We start from the raw sequence: 23,053 nt of genomic DNA, 5'->3' as shown, positions 1-23,053 counted from the left end.
TTGGATCAAAAGATCCAATATATTTCAGGCAAACATTTTCTTATAGACCTTGTATCTGGAGAACTACAAATAGCGTAGCCAAACCCAAACTATCACTTAACTCAGTATGATGTGCTTATTCCGTAAAAATACGAAAACTTGATTTAGGGGTCATTCAAAAATTTTATGGCCCCTGATCTAAAAACTAATTATTGGCCAAAATCGTAATCTTTTGATGCATTTTTTTGATCATTCCTAAAATCCTTGGTCAAGATTGCAATCTTTTGATCCATATTTTTGGATCATTCCTAAAATTCTTGTTTTCTGAAAATATAGGTGGAAGTATTTTACAATTACTTATCGTGTTTTTAGGTGCAGAATAATACCCGTTTAGTACTACATAAACGTAATTGTACACCTCCCCCCCCCCAAAAAAAAACTTGGACCGCTCCCAACAACAAAAATTTTGGTGCTTGTCTGAACGTATATACACAATGGCTGCAGCTATAAACTAAGATTATTTTATATTTGTTTCTGTTCATATACGTATATATATATATTAAACAATGATAATTTTTTTTCCTTGTGTTAAGTAAATAACAGCCATAGAGAATATGCTATGCTATTGTAATCTTACAGCTTGAAGAAGTAATGGTAAGTAGTTAGTATAAATGATTCATTGACATTATTAGTTATACTATGTGAACACTATATGTTGCCTAAAAAGTGCGCAAATCAAAGCGGTTTTGTTTCTATTGAAATCGAAATAGAGAAAAACGTAAGTTGCATGATTCGACTATTGCATATTAAACTAATTATCTTACGTCGAGAATTAAGTTCTATGAAATCAAAGGATACATTTTGTGTTACGATGCCTTGGCCCGTAAAAGATCTACTACTTACGTACTTGTCAGATGAACATATCTCGTCAGTCGAGTGTCGGAACGACGCCAACGCGCTGCGTATGTGTTTGTGTTTGTCTTTTGCGTTTCGACGCTGGAGGCGGGGCAGACGGATGCGAATAAACCTGATCCAAGCATCCTTCTGATTGGTCATTGAATACTAGATACATTGCAAGACCACACCTTCACTATGATTTGTTTTTTTTACAAAATTCAAAAGGAAGCCATTATTTTCTGTATGATGACAAGGAGTTTAACTACATTATAAATTAGTGATATTTAGGTTTAATAATCAGGAACTAGTCATTTGGTTATTATATGCTATGTTGCTGTTTATTACACAATAGAATAGCTATTTCTTTTCTTCATTCATATGTTATCTAAGAACTTTGCAATGATACGGTAATTTCTTTCAATGTATTCATATAATTCTTCCATTGTTTGCCTTCTTAAAAATATGCAGCATCATGAGTTCAATCCAAAATTATTATGCTCAAATTAGAAACCAAAATGTTGAAATAAAATAATTGTTTCAACTAAATCTTCCATTCTATATAATTATAGAATGCAATTGTACGCAACACTATTTCTTCCACATACATTACTCAATGTCCAGAAACACATGTTGAAAGCAATTCTGAACATGTATTACAACTAGCTGAATTACCCATTTTTTCGCATGGGTCAGATAAAATATCTATGTAAACAAACTGAACAACGAAAGGAAAAATATATCGTCATTTTCTACTACTTTTACATATCCTGGTAAACGGCCCCTGAGACCCCCTGGTTCGAATTAAAAAAAAAATCGTTTTTGGCCTCCAGCCGATGGGGGCTGTATTTGGAAGTCAATGCACGTTGGAGTATCACTATTCATCTCAGCAACCGTAAAAACTATGGATTTGACACTAATATCGTTCATTTTGGATGTTTTACGTGTATCGGTAACCCCCCGCAGGTAACCCACAGCCCGCATACCGAATGGAGTGAATTTGGAAGTTAGTACAATCAGAGTTTCACCATTGATCTCAGCGACCGCGAAAACTTTGAATTCGACACTAATATCGGTCATTTTCTACTACTTTTACACGTACCGGTAAACGCCCCCTTGAGACCCCCTGGTTTCAGCTTAAAAAAGAAACGCTCCGTCTTGGTCTGGGGCCTGGACCAAGGTACTTGACCAAAACTTGGTATCTCTCGGTCCACTCGTTTGGTCCCCAGGCCGCACACAGACAGACAGACACACAAACAAACACTTTATTTTATTTATATTAGATTTGTAAAATTTTTCTGGTTTATTTCTCTGACGTGAGTGGTGGATTAGTCAGTTTTATTTTACTATACCGTCATTACATTGTAAAATGAGGGAAAGCTTAAGCCCCCTTACAAAAAGTAGTCATCGATGCAAGGAGTCGAGTCCTGAAATGTAAATAGATCAAAGTACGACTACAGTCTACTTACTTACCTAAAGTTTGTCCCTCAACGTGGAACTAGTATCCAAACCAGTGCAATATATCAACGAATGTAAATAACTGGATATTTCTTCAGGGCGATAAGTATCAATACATGAGCAAAGCGTTTGATAACTGTTGTTTCTCCATTTAGTAATTAAATACTGACATTTCAATAGGTAGTAAAACAAACACTAATTATTTATGTTTTACAGAGACACCTAGTGGATTTCCACAAAATCTTTATCTTTCTTACTATCGTTCTATAATTTTGTGTTGAAGGTATCTAATTGTTCAGTATAAATGGCTGTTTAGCTTCGTCTAAATTCTTCATTTTGTCGCTATTTAAAAATGCAAACAAATACTACTACTACTACTACTACTACTACTACTACTACTACTACTACTACTACTACTACTACTACTACCACTACTACTACTACTACTACTACTACTAATAATAATAATAATAATAATAATAATAATAATAATAATAATAATAATAGTAATAGTAATAACAATCTGCTGACTAGATTAGCGCGTCATTTATGTTTACTACTTAAGATGCTTGCATTGGCTATGGCTCCCATTAACCAATTTGTTTAGACGTTAGAATTATACTATCTTATCTAATCTAAGCAATTTCTTACAATCTTCGTATTCTCCTCCCTCTTTTATATTTTATTAAGTCTCCCACGAAACAATATCGTAGGTAATATTCAGCTCGGTTTAGATAAATCTGTTTGGTTTAATTTGATTTGATTTTGTGCTCAGCGTTCCTTTCAGCAGCGTGGCCATGTGAGATGTGGACCTACAGCTTAACGTGCGATTCGAACCACATGAGCTCCTGCCGGGAATCGAAACCTGGTCTCCCACGCCAAAGGCGCGTGTGCTAACCGCTTAGCCAAGCAGGAGCTGAGAGATCTGTTTTAGTTATTTCCAATACAGTTCTTCTCTTCCTTTTCCTCCATTCTGATACAACTTTGTCTATGATATTAGATTTCGCAAAGCTATGTTTCCTCATACTTCTCCATAAACACATTTTCAAAGATAGTGGTTTATTTTCAAAACTCTCTCGTAATATCTACGTGTCTTATTACAACAAAACAAGTTTAGTTACTCTATGTATGCAACAAACACTGAAGATGACTCAAAGCCAGAAATAATAAGGTGTCGAGTGAACCAACATGTTGACCCTGCATTAACAGCTGAAATTGCGCTGTCGATACCTTCGCGCGTTGTAGCGTCGGAATTTTTGATGTCAATATTGGAGAATATAGCCCCAATTTCGGAAAGTATACAGCATATTTCCCAGTGAACTGTATTCGTTGAAGTTAAAATTCACAAGAACAAGGGGATGGATTTATCCCCTCCATAAAATAAAAATATGCCCATAAAAATTTATAAAACAATATTCGCATTTTTTTTTTCGAAAAAAGGCGTAAATTTGGACGATTTCTAATCATTGCTGATGTATGGCTTTAGAATCAGTCGAGAATGAGAAAGTGAATTTTACTCCTTCATTGATTTACGTTATGGGGTCATTGCGGGTCAATGGTAGAACGCTTATCTCTATAGTACGGAAATTATAACGTCGTTGGCTTCCCGCGCTTTGACGTGCTCGTCACTGGAGGTGGGGTAAGAGGATAGCCAATCACCACCCTTCAGGTTTGCCTAACTTACTCATCGCAAGGTCACTCAACCTCAACCGTCTACTGCGCTCAGCGAGCCACGATTAACCAAGCTGACAACTCCGCATAAACGTCACTACAACTTTTCGCGGGAAGCCAACGACGTTAGACCTTCGGTACTATAGTGCGTGGGTTTCCTGGTGCGATCACTACCAAAGCGAGTTTGTGGTGCACAACATCGTGTCCGTGAGTTTCTTCGGGGTACTCCCGTTTCATCTCGCATTTTCATTTCACCAATTCTTCCATCATTATTCATTTGCCTTAATCACCAGTCTCCCTTAGCCTAAAGGACACGCTCCTTGGATGTTAAACTGAAACATTTCATTTCATTTTTGATGTAAGATATATGTTTGAGAATAGCTTCCGTAAAAAATTATTTGACTTCATATACACTATATGTTCCAGGAGATTTTCACATAATTTCCGTTGTTTGCGGTTACAACTGGTCGATAATAATTGAGTCAGTTTATTTCCCCTTCCCATTAGAAATATGATGCATGAAAAATTCGTAAAATTTTTTTATGAAAAACCTGCTGTTTCCCGAGGCTCTCAACTCGCTGCACACTGTAGGCTAAAATTATGCTTAATTAAAACTTCTAATTTTTTGCGCTTAATCTTCTTTTTTGTTTCCCTAATTGCAATTAGGCAAATATTAATGATCGAATCTAAGAAGATAACCATGAAATTTCTGTCGCTTTTTCATCCACCACCTTCGAGCATCGATATGTCACCTAAGACGTACCTGGGGTCAAGAATAGTCCCCATCAGCATCGCTGACCTTTTGCCAATGTTCTGGAAGCCCATGGATTCCATCGCGGAAGAACTTGGTGGGCCGTAAAATGTATCAAGTGCAATTTTCACCTCTACTAGGGATTTGAACTGGCATTTTCTAAGGTGATTTTCCAAGGAATTGAACAAGGATAATCGGACGGTGCAATGTTTGGGAAGTATGGCGGATGCAATAGTATTTTCCATCCAAAGCGTAGAATGGGTCCCGGCTCATCCTAGCCACGTGGAACTTAGCGTTGTCCTGTAACAGGAGGACCTCTTTGCGATTCAGAAGTGCTGGCACCAGAGTTTCTTTAACACGGTTCAACTGCTCGCAGTACACAGTTGCATTGATGCCCTGACCAGCTGGTAGCAGTTCCCAATGCACGATGCCGCGAGCAGTCCACCAAACACACAGTTGGACCTTCCTCTGGTTCAGTGCTGGTTTCAACTGTTTTGGAACCTGTTCATGGGATGCCAGCCAATGATGACGACACTGTAGAGCTTCGTACAAGACCCACTTCCCATCACACGTCAACACCCAGAAATGTCTTCTTCCTCAGTCGAGACAGCAAAGAAACACAGGTGTCTGCTCGCATTGCCTTCTGACCCGGTGTCAAATCATATGGAACCCCTCAAGCCAACTTGTAGTCGTTCCCAAGTTGATGGAGGTGCTGCCGAATGGTTTCCCCACTCACACTGAATTGTAGTCCTAGTTCCTCAAGTCTGGCCACTGTTCCCCTCAATTGCTGTTTAAAGATCATTTTGTACATATGTTGGTCTTCCAGCACGTGGTGCGTCTTCGAGTGTTTTGTCACCGTCCTTAAACTTGCTAAACCATCGCTGCACTGTCCGCGTAGTCACGACACCCTCACCGAAGGTCCGGTATATCTTCCGTCTCGCTGTAGCGGCGTTTGACCCCAGTTTGAACTTCTACAGGGTACACGCCTTTATGGAAGCTCTATTGAGGTCCCATGTTCGCCCTGTCATTACGGAAGTTTACGATGTAACTGAATTGGTACAACCAGGTAGTATGCTCGATATACCCAAACCAACATTTGACCTTCGGCTTATCTTCATTCACATTCAACTCACGGTGTGAGGGCGAATAGGACACAGACCTCCACAAAAAGCAACAGAACGTTGTTGGTCACCTTTATAAATATGATTATGGTCTTTAATGGTAATGTCAGCTGGTGGTAAAGCATATTGCACTGTCCTGAAGTCAAACAGTAACAGCATTTCCCTAGTTTATATACTCTGTTCATTTTGTTTAGTTTATATACTAGCTGTCCGCTCCTCGCACGTGAAGAATTAGTTTGCGGAAAGTATTTGAACCCTCTTTACTCTACAGAATACGCATTTCAATGAAAGAGCACAGATAGTGACCCAGTTCTTCTCTTGCAAAGTGTAAATTTGAGCTACATAAATTTATTTCTCTTTTCTTTAATTTCTATACTTTCTTACAAAGTACACACAACCTAACAACTCGAAATATTTCTTACGAACTAACTTACTGTTTTTTACCTTCCTTTGCTCAATAATCTTTAAATTAAGTGTGGGTTCTTGTATTTAGATGAAATCTGAATTCTTGAAGTTTCTTCAGAGGTGACTTTCAAAGCAATAAACACGGTAGTGCTTGACTCAATTGGTACGATAGAGGAGTCTAAGCAGCTTGGGAGAAGAGAAGACTGATTAAAAAAAAAAAAAAAAAAAAAAAAACCTAGCAAACAATAAATACACGTGTAGTGGTAGTAGTGTTGCTTGCACACATAATTTTGGGTATCTTTGCTCTTCCGGAGCTGGACAATTGCGCCCCCCCCCCCCAGATCTAAGAAAAGGTAAATTGTTATCGAATCCAACTCCTTCGTAATTTGATCCTGCCTGCGGACAAAAGTTACCGAAACAAAACTCTGTTGGTAGAGGAGAAAGTTTATTTTAGCAGCGACGTAACTTTTGGGCCACCAATGCATGTAGGCTCGTAGTTGTTTAAAGTTTGCGGGCTCCCAGACTTCGTCCTCTTCTGATTAGATTCGCTACATTATGTATTAAAAAGGTTCTATAGTATAGTCTGAAATATAGATCAATTAAATTTAAGAATGTATTTAAATAAACAAATAAACAAATACAGCTTGAGACAAATACAAATACAAATATGAGACTTCCCTTTTCATATTCCCTGAATATTATTTGAATAAGTCCCAAGAACCACGGTGGAGGGGAAGACTCGTGTGTACGCTAGAGACCTGCACGGGCCGAATTTTTCGGCCCGAGCCCGGGCCCGAAAAGTTTTGGAGATTTTCGGCCCGAGCCCGGCCTGGCCCGATAAGTTTTTCAAAATTCTTGGCCCAAGCCCGGTCCGGGTCCGATAAATTTTAAAATTTTTGGCCCGACCCCGGCCCGTTAATTTTTTTAAAAAATTAGCTCGAGCCCGAGTCCTTCTCAAAATTTAGTACTAAATTTGACCTAACCCTAAGAAACATTTTCTAAACTCTGGTTCACAACCTGACGCTTGCCTCCCAAATCGTACCATTGCCTCCTAGAACTTTGCCTATCATCGAGAGAAAAAAAAAACTCCATTCCCTGTAACAAAAATCTAACTTAATTGATTTTTAGCATAAAGTGAAGATGGCAATATTGTTTAGCGACAGGCAAAACATTCCCACCCCTTCTTTTTATATTTTGAGTTCAGTGAAGGCCTAGGTCAGAGCTCAATTTACCGCATAATGCCTGCAATCCTCTATAGTGAAAGTGGAGCCGCTAAGCAGCACAAACTGTAAATAGCTATTGCTTTCTTTGTAACATTTTTCACACACACGCTTCTTCAACGTTTGGCTTTATTCCAATTATCGTTTAACGAAAGTCAATAATTATTAAAGAGTTGCAATTGATCGGCCCCAGCCCAACCCGACCTGAAGAGAAATCAGTGTCGGCCAGCCCAAGCCCTGCCCGGCCCAAAGAAATAACAGTGTCGGCCCGCCCAAGCCCGGCCCGGCCCAAAGAAATAACAGAGTCGGCCCGCCAGAGCCTGGCCCGTGCAGGTCTCTAGTGTACGCACGTGCCTTTGCTATTGCAACAGCTGCTACTGTAGACTACGATCGCTACTGATATATATAGTTTCAAATAAAGAATTCATTACTAAGCCTAAAATATTACTTATATAATTTCCTTTTTAGGAACCCAAAATTTGTTTTACTAAAATAATGAGTTTCCTTAGAGCAAAGCTTTTAGGAAATGTCTACCATGATTCTGTTTATGAGTATTGTTTTAGCAGTAACTGCAATGGAATCTAGGGGCCGCGGTGGCTCAGTGGTAGAGCGTTCACCTCTGGTGCATGGGGTCGTGGGTTCAAACCCTACTCCCGCCAAGTGAACTTTGTGGTGGACAAACACCGTGTGCGTGGGTTTTGTCGGGGTTTTTCCGTTTTCTCCCACTTTCTTCATTCCACCATTTCATTCATTTATCATAATCAGCGTCTCCTTTGACGTAGTCGGTATAATCGTGGGACGTAAAACTCAAAGATTTCATTTCATTTTCATTTTTGCAATGGAATCTAATAAAATGAAGAGTTTGTTTGTGTCTCTGTGAGGCCTGGGGACCAGATGAGTGGACCCAGAGTTACCAAATTTTGGTCAGGGCCCCAGACCAAGACGAAGCGTTTCCTTTTTCAAAATTCGAACCAAGGGGGGTCTCTCGGGGTGAGTTTGCCGGGACATGTAGAAAATAATGGAAAATGACTGATATTAGTATCAAATTCATAGTTTTCTCAGTTGTTGAGATCAATGGTGAAACTCCGATCGCATTAACGTCCAAATTCATCCCATTTTGCTGCGGGCCTTGGTTCACCTGCGGGAGGGGGTACCGAGACATGTAAAAATAATCCAAAATGACCGACATTAGTGTCAATTTCATAGTTTTCGCGATCGTTGAGATGAATGATGATACTCCCACAGGCGTTGACTTCCAAATACAGCCTCCAGAGGCAGGGGGACAGAGGCATTTTTTTAAAATTCAAACCACGGGTTTGATGGGGCATTTATCGGGATGTGTAAAAGTAGTAGAAAATGACTGATACTTTTTCCTTTCCCTGTTCAGTTTGTTTACATAGACATTTTATATGACCCACGAAATGAATGGGTATTTCAGCTAGTATAACATTAATTAAGAAATGGAAACACTCAGGTGTATACCTCATATGAATACCTAATATTTTAGACCAATTTCAACAACTCATAATCAGTTATGTCGACTAGGGAAATTACATTTGTCGGTAAAGAATCATTTTTTTTTAAATTACAATTATAGATCGGTACCCATACGTGCGAAGGCAAATCAACTTACGCCAGTCGAACGTCAGGTATTACTGAAGAAAAGCTAGTACATTTACTAATGCGTTATTAGGGTGCGTACGAAAAATTCGAATTTAGTTTTTTTTTTTACTTTTCTAAATTTTTTAAATTGCAAGCTCCCTTCTCTAGATTTCAACATAGTACTTGTTTGTTATATTAGTGGTGCACCGAAGTTTATTTAAGGTAGGTTTCATCTGTCTGGTAGCAACGTTTCCAGCCATAAAAATTTTCATTCCATATTTTAGGGGAAAATTCGAAAACTACTCTATAGCTAACCTTCCCTGTTCTAAGCTAGATTGGAACAAACGTGCAAGTATCTGAAATCCTCTTCATTGGCCTACAACACGCACCATAGAAAGTTTCACTTAGATAATTAGGGGAAGTACAGTTGAGGTTTATAATGGACATTGTTCTCTAAGTGGAAATATAATTGTGATTTTTTAAAGGTAGAATGAGATATTTATTTTAAATGACATGCTTAGTTTATCAGAATTCACGATACTTCTTGGATATATTAGAGGTGTAACAAAGTTTATTCTAAGATAGCATGCGTCTTTCTGGTAGCAGTGTTTCCAGGCACAGAAAATATTGATTCCCGAATTTAGGTCAAAAATTCGGAAAATATCCTACTTTTCCCTCTATAACTACATTTTTATTTATTTATTTATTTATTTATTTATTTTTGGCTACGTTCGAACAAACGTACCAATATTTAAAAGCCCCGTCTTTGGGCACCACAACGCACTATAGAAGGATTCAACAGGGTAATTAGGGAAGCTACAGCACTTGCATAACTGTTGATCTTTGCTTCTGAGCGGAAGAAGTGTCTAAATTTCGTTTGTACGATGTGAAAGAATTTTTTCTTTATGTTTCTCTATGACAGCCAATATTTTAGTTTTAATGTGTATTGTCGACACACCAAAGATTTTTTTGAGATTACTTGCACCAATGTAACAACAGTGGTGCCAGCTCCAAAAGATCGTAAATTTCGGTTAGGGATTTTTTCATAATTTCACCCCTATATATATCACCATAATTTCCCTCTCGTTGGCAACACTGCAAACAAACTTACGCCATAAAATTGCCACATCCCCCCCCCCAAAAAAGGTCTCAATCATATCCATCGGGTTATGGTCTTTTAGTTATAATTCACTAACTAACGCCAAAAATGTATAGGGCCCGAAATTGATAAGCCTAAAGTATGATTTATATATATATTTAAGAAATCAGAGGCGTGTTTTACTAAAATACTGAGTATCCTTTAGCCAAAGTTTCAAGGAAATGCCTACCACAATTTTGTTTATAAGTAAATACTCCTGTAGTAATTCGCAATATAACTTAAATTAAGAAATGAGAACGAGAAAGATTAGTTCGGTGGCTTATGCCTTTTATTTATTTATTTATTTATTTATTTATTTATTGACACGGTTTCTTATTTTTTTTCTCCGAGTGCTGGCTCGGTTTTACTTCATTACTATTATTGTATTATATAATCAGGGAAAGCTTCAGTTCCCTTGCAAAAAGAATAGGCGAAGACACCCTTTGTTATTACTTACCTAGCACTTCTACCTTAAAGTGCAACTAGTATTCAAAGAAGTAAACATATCCCTGTGAAATGTGGCAACTACATCAACGAATGTGAAGAATTGTATGGTTTTTCAGTGTGAAAGGTATTAACGCTTGAGCAACGCATTTGATAACCGTGGTTTCTGATTTAGTAATTAAGTACTGACATTTCAATAGGTAGTAAAGCAAACGCTAATTATTTCTGTTTTACAGAGACTCCTAGTGAGTTTTCCGAAAATCTTTATGTCTCTTGCTTTCGTTCTATAGTTTTGTGTTGACTGTTTCCCTAAGAGCTCACACGTTAAGGTCCCACAAGATATCGCTAAAATCTCATTGCCACATAGCACATCTGATAAAGCATCATGAGAAATGAACATGAGGAAAATTTGAGGTGCTATGGACCAGAAGGATAGGAGCTACGAGACTTCAAAATTTGAAAAAATTATGTCATGGAATTATGTTTGTTTAAAGTAAATATCTTGAAAACCGTTAAAGCAATCAAAACGAAAGTTGCACAATGTAATGAGAACAGAAAGCCCTATCGAAAACCATAGACAGGGTTGCCATAGGTAAAGCAGTGTTGCCAACTCAGCATAGACATTTTTTTTAAATAGCACTATATACAAGTGTTCACTGATTTAAAATGCACTATTATCACTAAACATAACAGTTAAATGTAGTGATACAGTGTTCCACACTGTTGGAGCTACATGTGCTGAAAATGTAGATTGAAGAATTCTGATATATAGAACAGATGGTAATAAAGAAATCTGAATCTCATACTATGAATTTAGTTCAAATGCATATCACTGATAGTATAACATAGCAAAATGTCAGCAGTGTCACAAAATAGTGATGCTTTTGAAAAACGAAAGTAAATGATACCATTTTTTCGTTCTGTGTCAGTTTCGAAGCTATATAGGACGGGACCTATAGTATAAATTGGGATTTTATGAAATAGAAAGATAGAAATGAAATGTAAGATGGAAAATACTACAAAAATATGTCTGAAGCGAAATTGGAATCGGCGGTCCCTAATATGTCGGTTGTCTAGCCTTCTAGACCCACTTCTATTCGGGCCGATAAAAACAAAATGAGATAGTAATAAAATAATTATATTTTCAATGTGAATATGGTAATGTTACCCTGTACAAACATAATTATATGCTATGTAGGAGAAGAAGTAAAATAATATGTCACTTAACACGAAAGACATAAACCAAGAAAGTACTCTTCGAAATATTGATAAGTTGAGTTGAGTTGATTTTAGTTTAGCGTCCCTTTCAGCAGCGAGGCTATATGAGACGTGGACCTACTGATTAACGTGGAATCCGAACCACATGAGCTCCCTCCGGGAATTGAACCCGGGTCTCCCACGCCAAAGGCGCGTACGCTAACCGCTTAGCCACGAGGGAGCTCTAAATATTGATAAGATAATGTGGAGAACCAGTTTACGGAATTAGAAAATACGTGTTTCTTTCCTCGCGTGTATCATTTTGTTTTCGCAAGTTGTCTGCTAAATCACCGGAGCTACAGAAATATAATGCTAAGCCCTCACTTTTTTCTAATGCATTCTTTTAGTACCCTTTGTTGCCGCATATCAGACTTCACCATTGTACATTTTCAGCACACGTAGCTTCACTACACTTCACTGTTACGTTTAGTAATAATAGTGCATTTTAAATCTGTGCACACTTGTATACCTATATAATGCTTTTTCAAACAAAATATGTTTATCCTGAGTTGGCAACACTGCTTTATCTATGGCAAGACTGGTTGCGGTTTTCGATAAGGAATTTTGTTCTCTTTATATTGTGCAACTTTTGTTTTGATTGTTTTAACGGTTTCCAAGATATTTACTTCAAACGTACATAATTCCGTTATATATATAATATTTGGATATTTAAATTTTGAAGCCCAGTAGCTCCTATCCTTCAGATCCATCCAGCAGTGTATTAAGCCTTTTTTCATACTGTGTAAGAAAACCATTAACAAATGAAGTTGTACTCTTTTTTTTCTGTTCACATGCAGTTTTATGTCTTCTTTTAGCCAAAATGAAGTGTTTTGAGTACAGAGGCGGATCTAGAAGATAAAAACTGGGGGATGTGCAACCAGAACCCAGACTATGATAAGTGTGAGTTTACTATAAACTTTCAAAAATACGTCCGTAAACTTGGCCCCCCACTTTGAGCACTAACGATAAAATTAGTGTCAATCGTTAGTGCATCGTTAGTGCTTCTTAGTGCACCAACCTCTAACGTTAGTGCTTAATTAGTGTAGGAGCTACAAGTAAAAAACCTTTGGGGGGGGCAAGTTCACGCTGCCCCCCACTTCAAGCACTAACGAAATAACTAGTGCCATTCGTTAGTGCATCGTTAGTGCTTCTAGAAAATACTAAAAGTTTCGTTAGTGCTTCACTATTAGTGTAGATATAGCCAATTATAAGTCACGAAACTCCCATAAGAAATGCATGGGGAATTTTTCATTGCGTCAAATTACCGCCAAATTCAAAAGCATTATTGATCTCTTCTAGTGCAATCGTTAGTGCATCGTAAGTGCTTCTTACTGCAAAAAACACTAACGATAGTGCTTCATTAGTGTAGGAGTTATAAATAAAAACATTTGGGGGGGCCAAGTTCACGCTCCTCCCCCACTTCAAGCATTAACGATAAAATTAGTAGGCCTACCATTCGTTAGTGCATCGTTAGTGCTTCTAGAAAACACTTATAGTTTTGATAGTGCTTTAATATTAGTGTGGTTATGGCTAATTACATGTCACGAAACTCCCATAAGAAATGCATGGGAAATTTTTCATTGCCTCGAATTACCGCCGAATACAAAAGCACTAATGATCTATTTTAGTGCAATCGTTAGTGCATGGTTAGTGCTTCTTAGTACACCAACCCTAACGTTGGTGCTTCATTAATACAGGAACTACAAGTAAAAAACACTTTGGGCCTAGCGTGAACTTGGCCCCCCACTTTGAGCACTAACGAAATTATTAGTACCACTCGTTAGTGTATCGTTAGTGCTTCTAGAAAATACTAATAGTTTCGTTAGTGCTTCACTATTAGTGTAGATCTAGCCAATTGTAACTCACGAAACTCCCATAAGAAATGCATGGGGAATTTTTCATTGCGTTTAATTACCGCCAAATTCAAAAGCATTAATGAATTCTTGTAGTGCAATCGTTAGTGCTTGAAGTGGTGGGGCAGCGTGAACCTGCCCCCCAAAGGTTTTTTACTTGTAGCTCCTACACTAATTAAGCACTAACGTTAGGCATTGGTGCACCAAGAAGCACTAACGATGAACTAACGATTGACACTAATTTTATCGTTAGTGCTCAAAGTGTGTGTGTGGGGGGGGGGTGCAAGTTCATGGACGTTTTAAAAATATATAAATAGTAGCTTCAGTTATTCTTGTTACTCAAGAAACTGGGGGTACCTAGACCCCTCAGGCTCCGGGTAGATCCGCCATTGAAAGAAAGCGTATGGCTGTGTATAATAGCTTGGATATTTTTTTTTAAATACCAGTGACGATTAAATATGACATTGTAGATAATAAACAAACCGAAAAATAATAATATAGGAAATACTTCATAAAATTAAACTAAATTTCCTTATTGAATATAATTTTTGCGGCTTGTATTTACATCCTATTTTTATGCTTCAGGTGCTGCCATCTGCGAGCAAGAATGTAAAGCTGCAAGGATCTTGATTACAGTGAGTTGTTCCCATCTGTATACACACAAGTCGCACTGTTGCTTTTAATGACGTCATTGGTTTGTACTTTCACTGCAAGATGTCTCACAAGTTAGTACCGAAAATTATTTGCTCTTCTCATCGCCGTTGGAGGTAAATATTTTTTCAGTGATAGGCTACTGTGTATTACGTAAGTTGAGAGAAGTGTAAAACATCTCCAGTAAAGATAAGAAATTTACACTTGTTTCATAGACTACTTTTCTTATACCGTAAAACTTTGCACATCAGGGCTAACTTTGCACAAAATATGAAAATAGTTGCAGAGTCCTCTGTAGGTAAAACCATGAACTGTAAAGATAAAAATTCGACTGCCACCGTAAGATAGAAAATCTAACTGTATTTTGACTATAATGTTGGGGTGTTAGCATCAGTTCTAATCACCGGGAAGGTTTGTTGTTATAGAGGTATGGAAAGCAGTTACTGTTAAGACAGCGAAAGTTTAAAAGATATCTTCTACAGGAATTTCCGTCAAAGTTAAGTCATTTTCGTAGAATACTACTATAAATAATGTATAATGGGACTTGGATGCAATAGTTGGAATTGAAATGTGAAAAGTTTTAAAGTCATAAAAAATCGGGGTTACTTTGCATAGTCCAAAATACATCTTAGATGGGAAATCTTACTACTGGAATCTCCTGCATTCTAAATTTAGGTAAAATTCTTATTTAGATAGATATATAAGACTACCTGAAACACCCATTCTTCGCATGGATCAGATAAAAATATGTCTGTAAACAAACTGAATAACGAAAGGAAAAAATATCGCTCACTTTCTACTACTTGTTCATGTCTCGGTAATGACCCCCCCCCCACCGCGGGTGACCCCCGTCCCGCATAGAACAGTGGCTAGAATTGAAAGCCATCGCTAATAGAGATGGGACAAGTCGACCTAAAACTCGATTCGATTCGAGTTTCGAGTGAAGTCAAAGATAATTTTCTCGAGTCGCGTTCCGAGTTGAGTCACTGTTTTGAGGTCGAGTTTCGAGTCGAGTTTGATAACTAGCTCGCTCGGTCAGCTCGTTTCAACTCGTTTTGAAATCATAGCCTGATTAGAGTGGAAAGCAAATTCCATGGAAAATGTAAGCAGTAATGTGGAATACTTTTAGTGTTGCTCATGACAGGGGTGCATCTCGTCTCGTACTTTTAGTGCATCTTGTGATTTAAATTTAATGTGTCTCGTCTCGATAACGGGACAACAATAGATTTTCATAATCAGACAGCCTCAAATGAAATGAGCACCAATATAAGTATATACCAATATAAGTGTTTAGCTCTTACCATCAAGGTTGAGATTTGCACGATCGAAATTTTTTAGTCCAAGCAGAAGCTCAACCCGGGTAGTGATGTCAACCGGCTCAGCTCGATTCAACTGAGCGAATTGCTCCATTGGGATGAGCCATCAGCTCGGTTGGGACAAGTCATCGTCTTGGCTCGAGCCGGCTCGGTTGGGATGAGCCACCGACTTGGCTCATGTGAGCCATCGGTTCGAGCCAGCTTCGTTCAAACGAATCCATCGATACAGCTCAATTGACTCGATGGATCAATCTCACTCGGTTGGGTGAGCAATCAGCTCAATTCGGTTGGGCTCGGATGAGCCATCGGTTCGAGCCAGCTCGATTTGGTGAGGTGTTAGCTTGGGTCACTTCTCGGTTCGGCTCGATAATAAATGAGCTATGAGCCGAGTCGCTCGAACCGTTGACAGCCCTGAACTCGGGCAGAGCAGTTTTGAACATGTTTGGCCGGTTCCCTATATGTTTTAACAATTTTTAGCTCGAACCCGAATACTTGGTTCTCCGGAACTCAAACCCAGAACATTCTGACCGATGTTGTTGCCCCTTGAAGACTTACCGACGACCGAGATCAACAGTCAAATAGTTTTCAGTATTCCGATACATACCACCTAACTTTCATGGTTATACACTGTGTTGTTACAACAACAACAACAATAATAATAATAATAATAATAATAATAATAATAATAATAATAATAATAATAATAATAATAATAATAATAATAATAATAATAATAATAATAATGTTTTAGTAGTAGTAGAAGTAGTAGTTGTTGTTGTTGTATCATTGATAATTATATTGTCTATGTAGGATACTTGAAGAGAGTACTTGGAACTATACACAGGGATTAGCTCGAATTGGCTCGTTTTGGCTCGACTCGTCTCGAAACTCGACCCGAATTTGAGTCGAGTTGGAGGAAATTTTTCGACCCGAGTTCTCGAGTCGAGCTGAAAGATGTCTGTTTCGAGTCGAGCCGAGTTTTAAAGAAAGCTTGCTCGAACTCGCTCGTGCCCATCCCTAATCGCTAATGGAAGTGCCATCATTGATCCCAGTGACCGCGAAAACTATGAATTTGACACTAATATCGATCATTTTCTACTACTTTTACATGTCCCGGTAAACGCCCTCCCCCTGGTTCGAATTCTGAAAAATCGCTTCGTCTTGGTCTGAAGCCTGGACTAAGATACCCATGACCAAAATTTGGTAACTCTCGGTCCACTCATTTGGACTCCGGACCGTACACAAACACACACACACACACACACACACACAGACAGACACAGAAACAAACTCTTTATTTTATTTATATTAGGAAGAATAGAATATACATTTTGTACTAGCACGTTGTCATAAGTAGCTTTCCACTGAAATCAGAGAACATGCCTTGCAAGCTAATAAATAAATAGTTTTGCAGTTTAACCAGTGCTCGAAGTGAGACGGTATGCGGTGGTATGCCATACCGCCTCTGGTTTCTCAGTGATGAAGGCATACCGTCTCTGGTCTTTCAGTGAACAAGACATACCGTCGTCACTGGAGAGTACATGTAGATGCTAAATACCTTTAATAAATTCATTTTTATACACAGTAATTGACGACTACCTTTGTACGTAAAAGAATTTTATTTCTTAGTTGACAACATCGACATTTTAATCTTTTTCCTACCTGTGTTTTTAACATTAGGCGTCTTCAAAGAAGTTTACCTAGATTATATTTTGATGCAGGGGCGGATCCAGGACGGACTTCTGGGGGGGCGGTCTGTAGTAATACTGCTACTTTTAAGAGCTCCAAACTTTTTATGGATGGGTTTATTTATATATAAAATAAGAAAGTCGCCTCTTCTGGGGGGGGGGGGCGATCGCCCCCCGCTGTATCCGCCACTGTTTTGATCTTCCATATTAAATTGTTTCTTTCTTAAGTATGTGTGTGTGTGTGTCTTCTTGCCTTAATACATGGGTCTAAATGCCGTATTTTGAGCGTGGGCTGATTAGGGGTTGTTTGCTGTGGGGGAGGATCTTCAGAGGGTTTGGAATATCCCTCAGTCGAGTGAGGGGGGTCTGGGAGTTTTCCCGAAGGAAATTGTTAAGATTAAAACTCGGTTTTTGAGCACTTTCGCGCATAATTCTCTCTAATACAACATAAGGGGATACGTATATATTTTTCAGAAAGTTATTGGCGGGGGATTAAAATCTCTCCATGCCCCCCTAACTACAGAGAAACTCTCCAATGATTTTCAGACATGTAAATAGAAATGCAATCTTTTAGAACAACATACTTACACTGTAGGCCTATTTCAACATTTAGATAGCCGGTATGTCAAGTAAAAATTGTAATAAAACATACCGCCTCTGCTTTTTTCCACTTCGAACGCTTATTTTAACGTCCCATGTGTATGCCCTTTAGGCTAAGGGAGACAACGATTAAGGGAAGTGAATAATCATGGAAGAATTTGTGGAATGAGAATGTGGAAGGAAGTGGGACTACCCCGAGAAAACCCACATACACAAGGTTGTTAACCACAAATTTACTTGGCCGGGAATCGAACCACAGGTAAGCGTTCTATGACTGATCCTCCGTGACCTACTACTTCAAAGATAGGGTCACTGTGCTTTAGTAGTCGACAACAAGAGCCGAAAGTTCTCGGGTATTCGGCTTCAATTCACGAGGCGCAATTCATAGTGGGTTCAAGTCCCTCTGAACAGAATGGACACCTTTAATAACTGCTCTCGAACTTTCTGTGTTCGCCCTGTCGTAGTGGATTGAGTATTGATGTTGAATTCGTTTACTTAAAGGGCCTTGGTGGCAAATGTCCTGGGTGGTGCTATTGTTTTTTTTTTGTCCTGGTGATGCTATTTTTTTAAGTGGTAGGTCAATTATCTCTGTTGTCAGAGGATCCTGGATCAATCCCAAGTCGTGTGAGTTTATGATAAACAACATCTTGTCCGTAGGTTTTCTATAGGTTCTTCCGTTTCCTTCCACATTTTTCATTCCATTAATTCCTCATAATATTTCGGTTTCCCTAACCTTCCTAATCCTTCAGTCTAAAAAGCATAAGGGGACACGGTGCCTCAGTCTTAGAGCTCTTACCTTTGGTGCGTGAGGTCTTTGCTTCAATTCCCAGCCAAGTAAGTTTGTGGTGGAGAACCTCGTATCCACGGGTTTTGTCGAGGTACTCCCGTTTCCTCCCACATTTCATTCCACCAATTCTTTCATTAGCAGGCCGCGGTGGCTCAGTGGAAGAGGGTTCACATCTGGTGCTTCAGGTCCTGGGTTCGATCCCAGCCCCCGCCAAGTGAACTTTGTGGTGGACAAACACCGTGTGCGTGGGTTTTCTCGGGGCTCTCCCGTTTCCTCCCACTTTCTTCATTCCACCATTTCATTCACTCCTCATCATCACCGTCTCCTTTAGCCTAACCGGCATAAACGTGGTACGTAAAACTTAAAGATTTCATTTCATTTATTCAACTTTTGTGATTAAATAATTCAATTGAAATCCGTTGCAAATAGTTCTCGAACAACGTCGGTTTGCATAGAGAGGACATTTCTTGAATTGGACTGCATTAACGTTAGCGTTCTTTTCGCCAGCAAGTATATGCGACATGTCCTACAGCTTAATGTGGGATTCGAACGACGTGTGCTTTCGCCGGAATCGAACCTGGGTCTCCCGGGTCGGAGACGTGTACGCTAACCATATAGTCACGAAGGAACGCGGCCCTGGGGACACTTGGTCGGAAAGTTGTAAAAGTAAAAGCCTTTTCAGAAAATTCATACTGAGTGAGATTTTCAGCGGGTTTTTCTCATTCAAGATTTTTCCTTCATCCAAACTAATAAACAGCAGCTTTGAGTGCTGAGTTATCTAACAAAAGTTTCACGGCACTTCCTTCGTTCGAGAATTAATCATGTTATGCTTTCTACCCTGGATGTTTCAAATTTTCTGAACATTAGTTATTACGCAAATATTTTTATTTTAGAGCATGAGCTCCTTAAAGGCGTTGGAGCCGCGATGGCTCAGTGGTAGAGCGTAGATCGTCGAGGGACATCAGCCCTCATACGTGACGGGTTTCAATAGCAATAGAAGCCGGATGCCCAGAAATATAATTCCTAATCTTAATCCTCAACAAAAGAGCTCAGACCTTTCTTGGAACCAACTAACCCTGTTACGCAAGGTATTCTTGTGTGTTTGTAAACTGAATTTCTCTGGAAAATCTTTAATGGAAAAAGAAAATCAAATGAAATCTTTAAGTTTGACGTTCCACGGATATGACGGCTAGGCTAAGGGAGATGCTGATAATGAGAAATGAGTAAAATGGTGAAATGAAGAACGTGAGAGGAAACGGGATAACCCCGAGAGAACCCATGTATACGGTGTTTGTCCACCACAAAGCTCACTTCGCGCGAACTGGGATCGAACCAAGGACCCCATGCACTAGAGGTGAACGCTCTACCACTGAGCCACCGCGGCCCCAACATCTTTCAGGAGCTCATGCTCTAAAATAAAAATAGTTGTGTAATAACTAATGTTCAGAAAATTTGAAGCGTCCAGGATAGAAAGCATAATATGATTAATTATCGATCAAAAGTAATAAACAACACTTTTCAGTTATTTCAATAGTTCGAACTTTTTACTCGTCTCTAAGAAAATGAAATGAAGTCTTTGAGTTTTACGTCCCACGTTTATGCCGGTTAGGCTAAAGGAGACGGTGAAGATGAGAAATGAATGAAATGAAGAAAGTGGGAGAACCCCGCGGAAACCCACGCACACGATGTTTGTCCACTACAAAGTTCACTTGGCGGGGGCTGGGATCGAACCCGGAACCCCAAGCACCAGAGGTGAACGCTCTACAACTGAGCCACCGCGGCCCTCGTCTCTAAGAATTTAAAAAACATTTAGAATCTCAAGATATTTGAATAAACAAAACATTTTCTTCAAAAATGTGTGTATGACAGCTAATTATATGTGCTACGTACTATATATTTTTCTGTGCAATTTTATTCCCATCCGAAGATGGATTAGGGGCAGAAGGTAACGTCTTTTTTGTGGGGCAATCAGGTTTCATTGCGAGATGGGGATCAGAATTTATTTATTTATTGATATATTTATCTGGTTAGGCATACAGAAGAATTTTCCTTTCTTTATTTTTTCAAAGTGCAGTTTCATTCCCATTAACTGATGGGCGGGCCACAGAAGGCAACGCCTTCTCTTGGACCAGTAACATCAATTTATGTGTAGTAAAATGGTATTAGGAGTGGGTATCAGGAATTATTTATTGATTTATTGCCATTAATACATAAGAATCAGATGAGATGATGGTATCATTTTTTTTAACGTAAGTGCCAGGAAGATATTTAATTTTCTGTGGAATAATGCTAATTTTTTATATAATTTAAACGAATGCAACTTATTTTTTTATTTAAATCAGTTACAGGAAGCGCAAGTATAATTCTATTTCTTTTGAAATTAGGTTCTATATTCACAAAATAATCAGTTGTACAAGACAGTCAACTTGAACACTTGTGATGTTTTCGAGAGCCATCTCTTGAATTCCTGGAGAACAAAGTGTTTAACAACAACACAGCAGAAAGTCATGATTGTCTGTTGTCTGATTAAACCTAGAATTACAAAATGCAACTTGGAACCGCTTCCATCTGGTGTTGGAATTTACAAACACGACCAGGAAACAATAGCAGAAATATGGCTGACTGACGTAATGTTTTATGATTAATCGTAGCATATGTAAGTTGTTTCCGTGCAGATTATGTTGAACATTTAAATAGTTAGACTCATCATCTCTCTACCCTATTACAAAATATTTGCTTTAGGCGACATTAACGTAAATGGTAGCCTATTGGTGGAATACATTGGTACTCAGCAAAATGGCTAAAAAAAAAAAAAAAAAAAAAAAAAAAACTTGGCAACTAAAGACTTGCAAATTCGTATTCTACTAGATGTTCCATTTATATCAGTTTTAAGTGAAGTTTAGTAGGCCTGACGGATATTGTTTCCCGGGGGGTGGGGCAGCTTTTTCATCTTTTCTTTTTTGCGATATTCTCCTCAGATTTGGTCGCTTTATGGCTCCATGCATTAAATTAGATCATGTTAAGTGGCAAGAGTTTACTTTGTGCCGACCAGTGACTGGAACCGATTCATCTGACCTGGTTTCCGGAACAGTTCACGAAGAACATAACCCAACCAACCCCTGTGGGGCTTCTAACCCATTCCTACTACTACTACTCCTACCCCTACCCCTCCTCCTCCTCCTACTACTACTACTATTACTTCTACTATAGAGTCACTGGTCGGTACAAAGTAAAGTCCTACCGGTAAGGTTACCACTATATAATGTTCGCACAGTATTGCCGAGCGAGCGTTAGCGAGTGAAGCGTTAGAGTCCCGCAGGGCACGTTGTTTTCTGTCTTTGTTACAACTTGTTTACTTTCTTTTCCCACATAAGTCACTTCCACGTACTTTTACGGTTTTTAAGGTCCCTTACGATATTTTCTTGAGTAATTGAACATCGAGACAGGAATATCAACTAACTACTCCTGTAAATCATTCTTTTTTCTTTCTTTTTTTTTTACTAATTGTGGCCCCGCATCTGGAAACCGTTAGGCCTACTGGCCTCACAAATATGAATATAAATACAGTAGTTTCTCTTTTAAATCATCAGATACGGGGTGCTTACACTACTAGGTGTGCTTACAAGAAAGGATTTGTTATGTAACCAACTGAGAAGCGTTGGTTGGGTGGGAGTGACAGTGAACGGAAGCAGTTAAGTAGCATAGAAACTTGCTGCGCCGAAGGCACTGAGGCAAGCGTTATTCAAGGTCTCAGCTGCTGCCCACATTTTAAAATGCACAGAAATTTGAATGAAATCGTCTGTAATCAGTGACACACACAAATTGTCAATGTGTGAATGTATTGATTCTAGCTGAAAGATGAGTTGCAATCCGTGAATTTTCTTCACACTTTCTGTGATCGTGATGCAATGTAAACGACAGTAGAAGGCTTAGATCTCAATTGATGGTGCTGATTTACAATAGTTCTCCAAAATTGAAATTTTATGGTTAAAATAAGTCAATGCTTATGATAGAGGATTATATTAGATATTAACGTGCAGGTTTACTTTTGGCACTCCACTTTAAATATTCGTTGAAAAATTGTAATTCTTTCACTAATTTCCTTGTTATTGTCTCCTAAATGATTTGGAACTGGACGACATGAAAATATTTCACTTGGCATATATAAAAATCAAGGGAATCATCAGAAGTAATTTTTGAAAATTAGAATACTTTTAC

The 23,053-nt window shown here is 38.7% G+C and overlaps 1 protein-coding gene across 5 annotated transcripts in view; it reads left to right on the top strand.

Moving 5' to 3' along the window:
- The window catches only part of LOC145687854 (dnaJ homolog subfamily C member 25 homolog), a 315,599-nt gene that overhangs the window by 259,069 nt on the left and 33,477 nt on the right, over positions 1 to 23,053 (top strand). For 3 of the 5 annotated variants that reach the window (XR_014131801.1, XR_014131800.1, XR_014131798.1), the window contains exon 7: positions 14,379 to 14,560. The exons of 1 other annotated variant lie outside the window; for it this stretch is intronic. The gene's annotated coding sequence lies outside the window, so the exon portion shown is untranslated. The remainder of the gene's footprint in view (positions 1 to 14,378; positions 14,561 to 23,053) is intronic. One more of the 5 variants, XR_014131799.1, reaches the window with a different exon arrangement.

Source organism: Thermobia domestica, chromosome 6 (genome assembly GCF_964235325.1).
Source record: "Thermobia domestica chromosome 6, izTheDome1.hap1.1, whole genome shotgun sequence".
NCBI lineage: Eukaryota > Metazoa > Arthropoda > Insecta > Zygentoma > Lepismatidae > Thermobia > Thermobia domestica.
The sequence above is the reverse complement of the archived record's forward strand: the minus strand, read 5'-3'. Positions and strand labels throughout refer to the sequence as shown.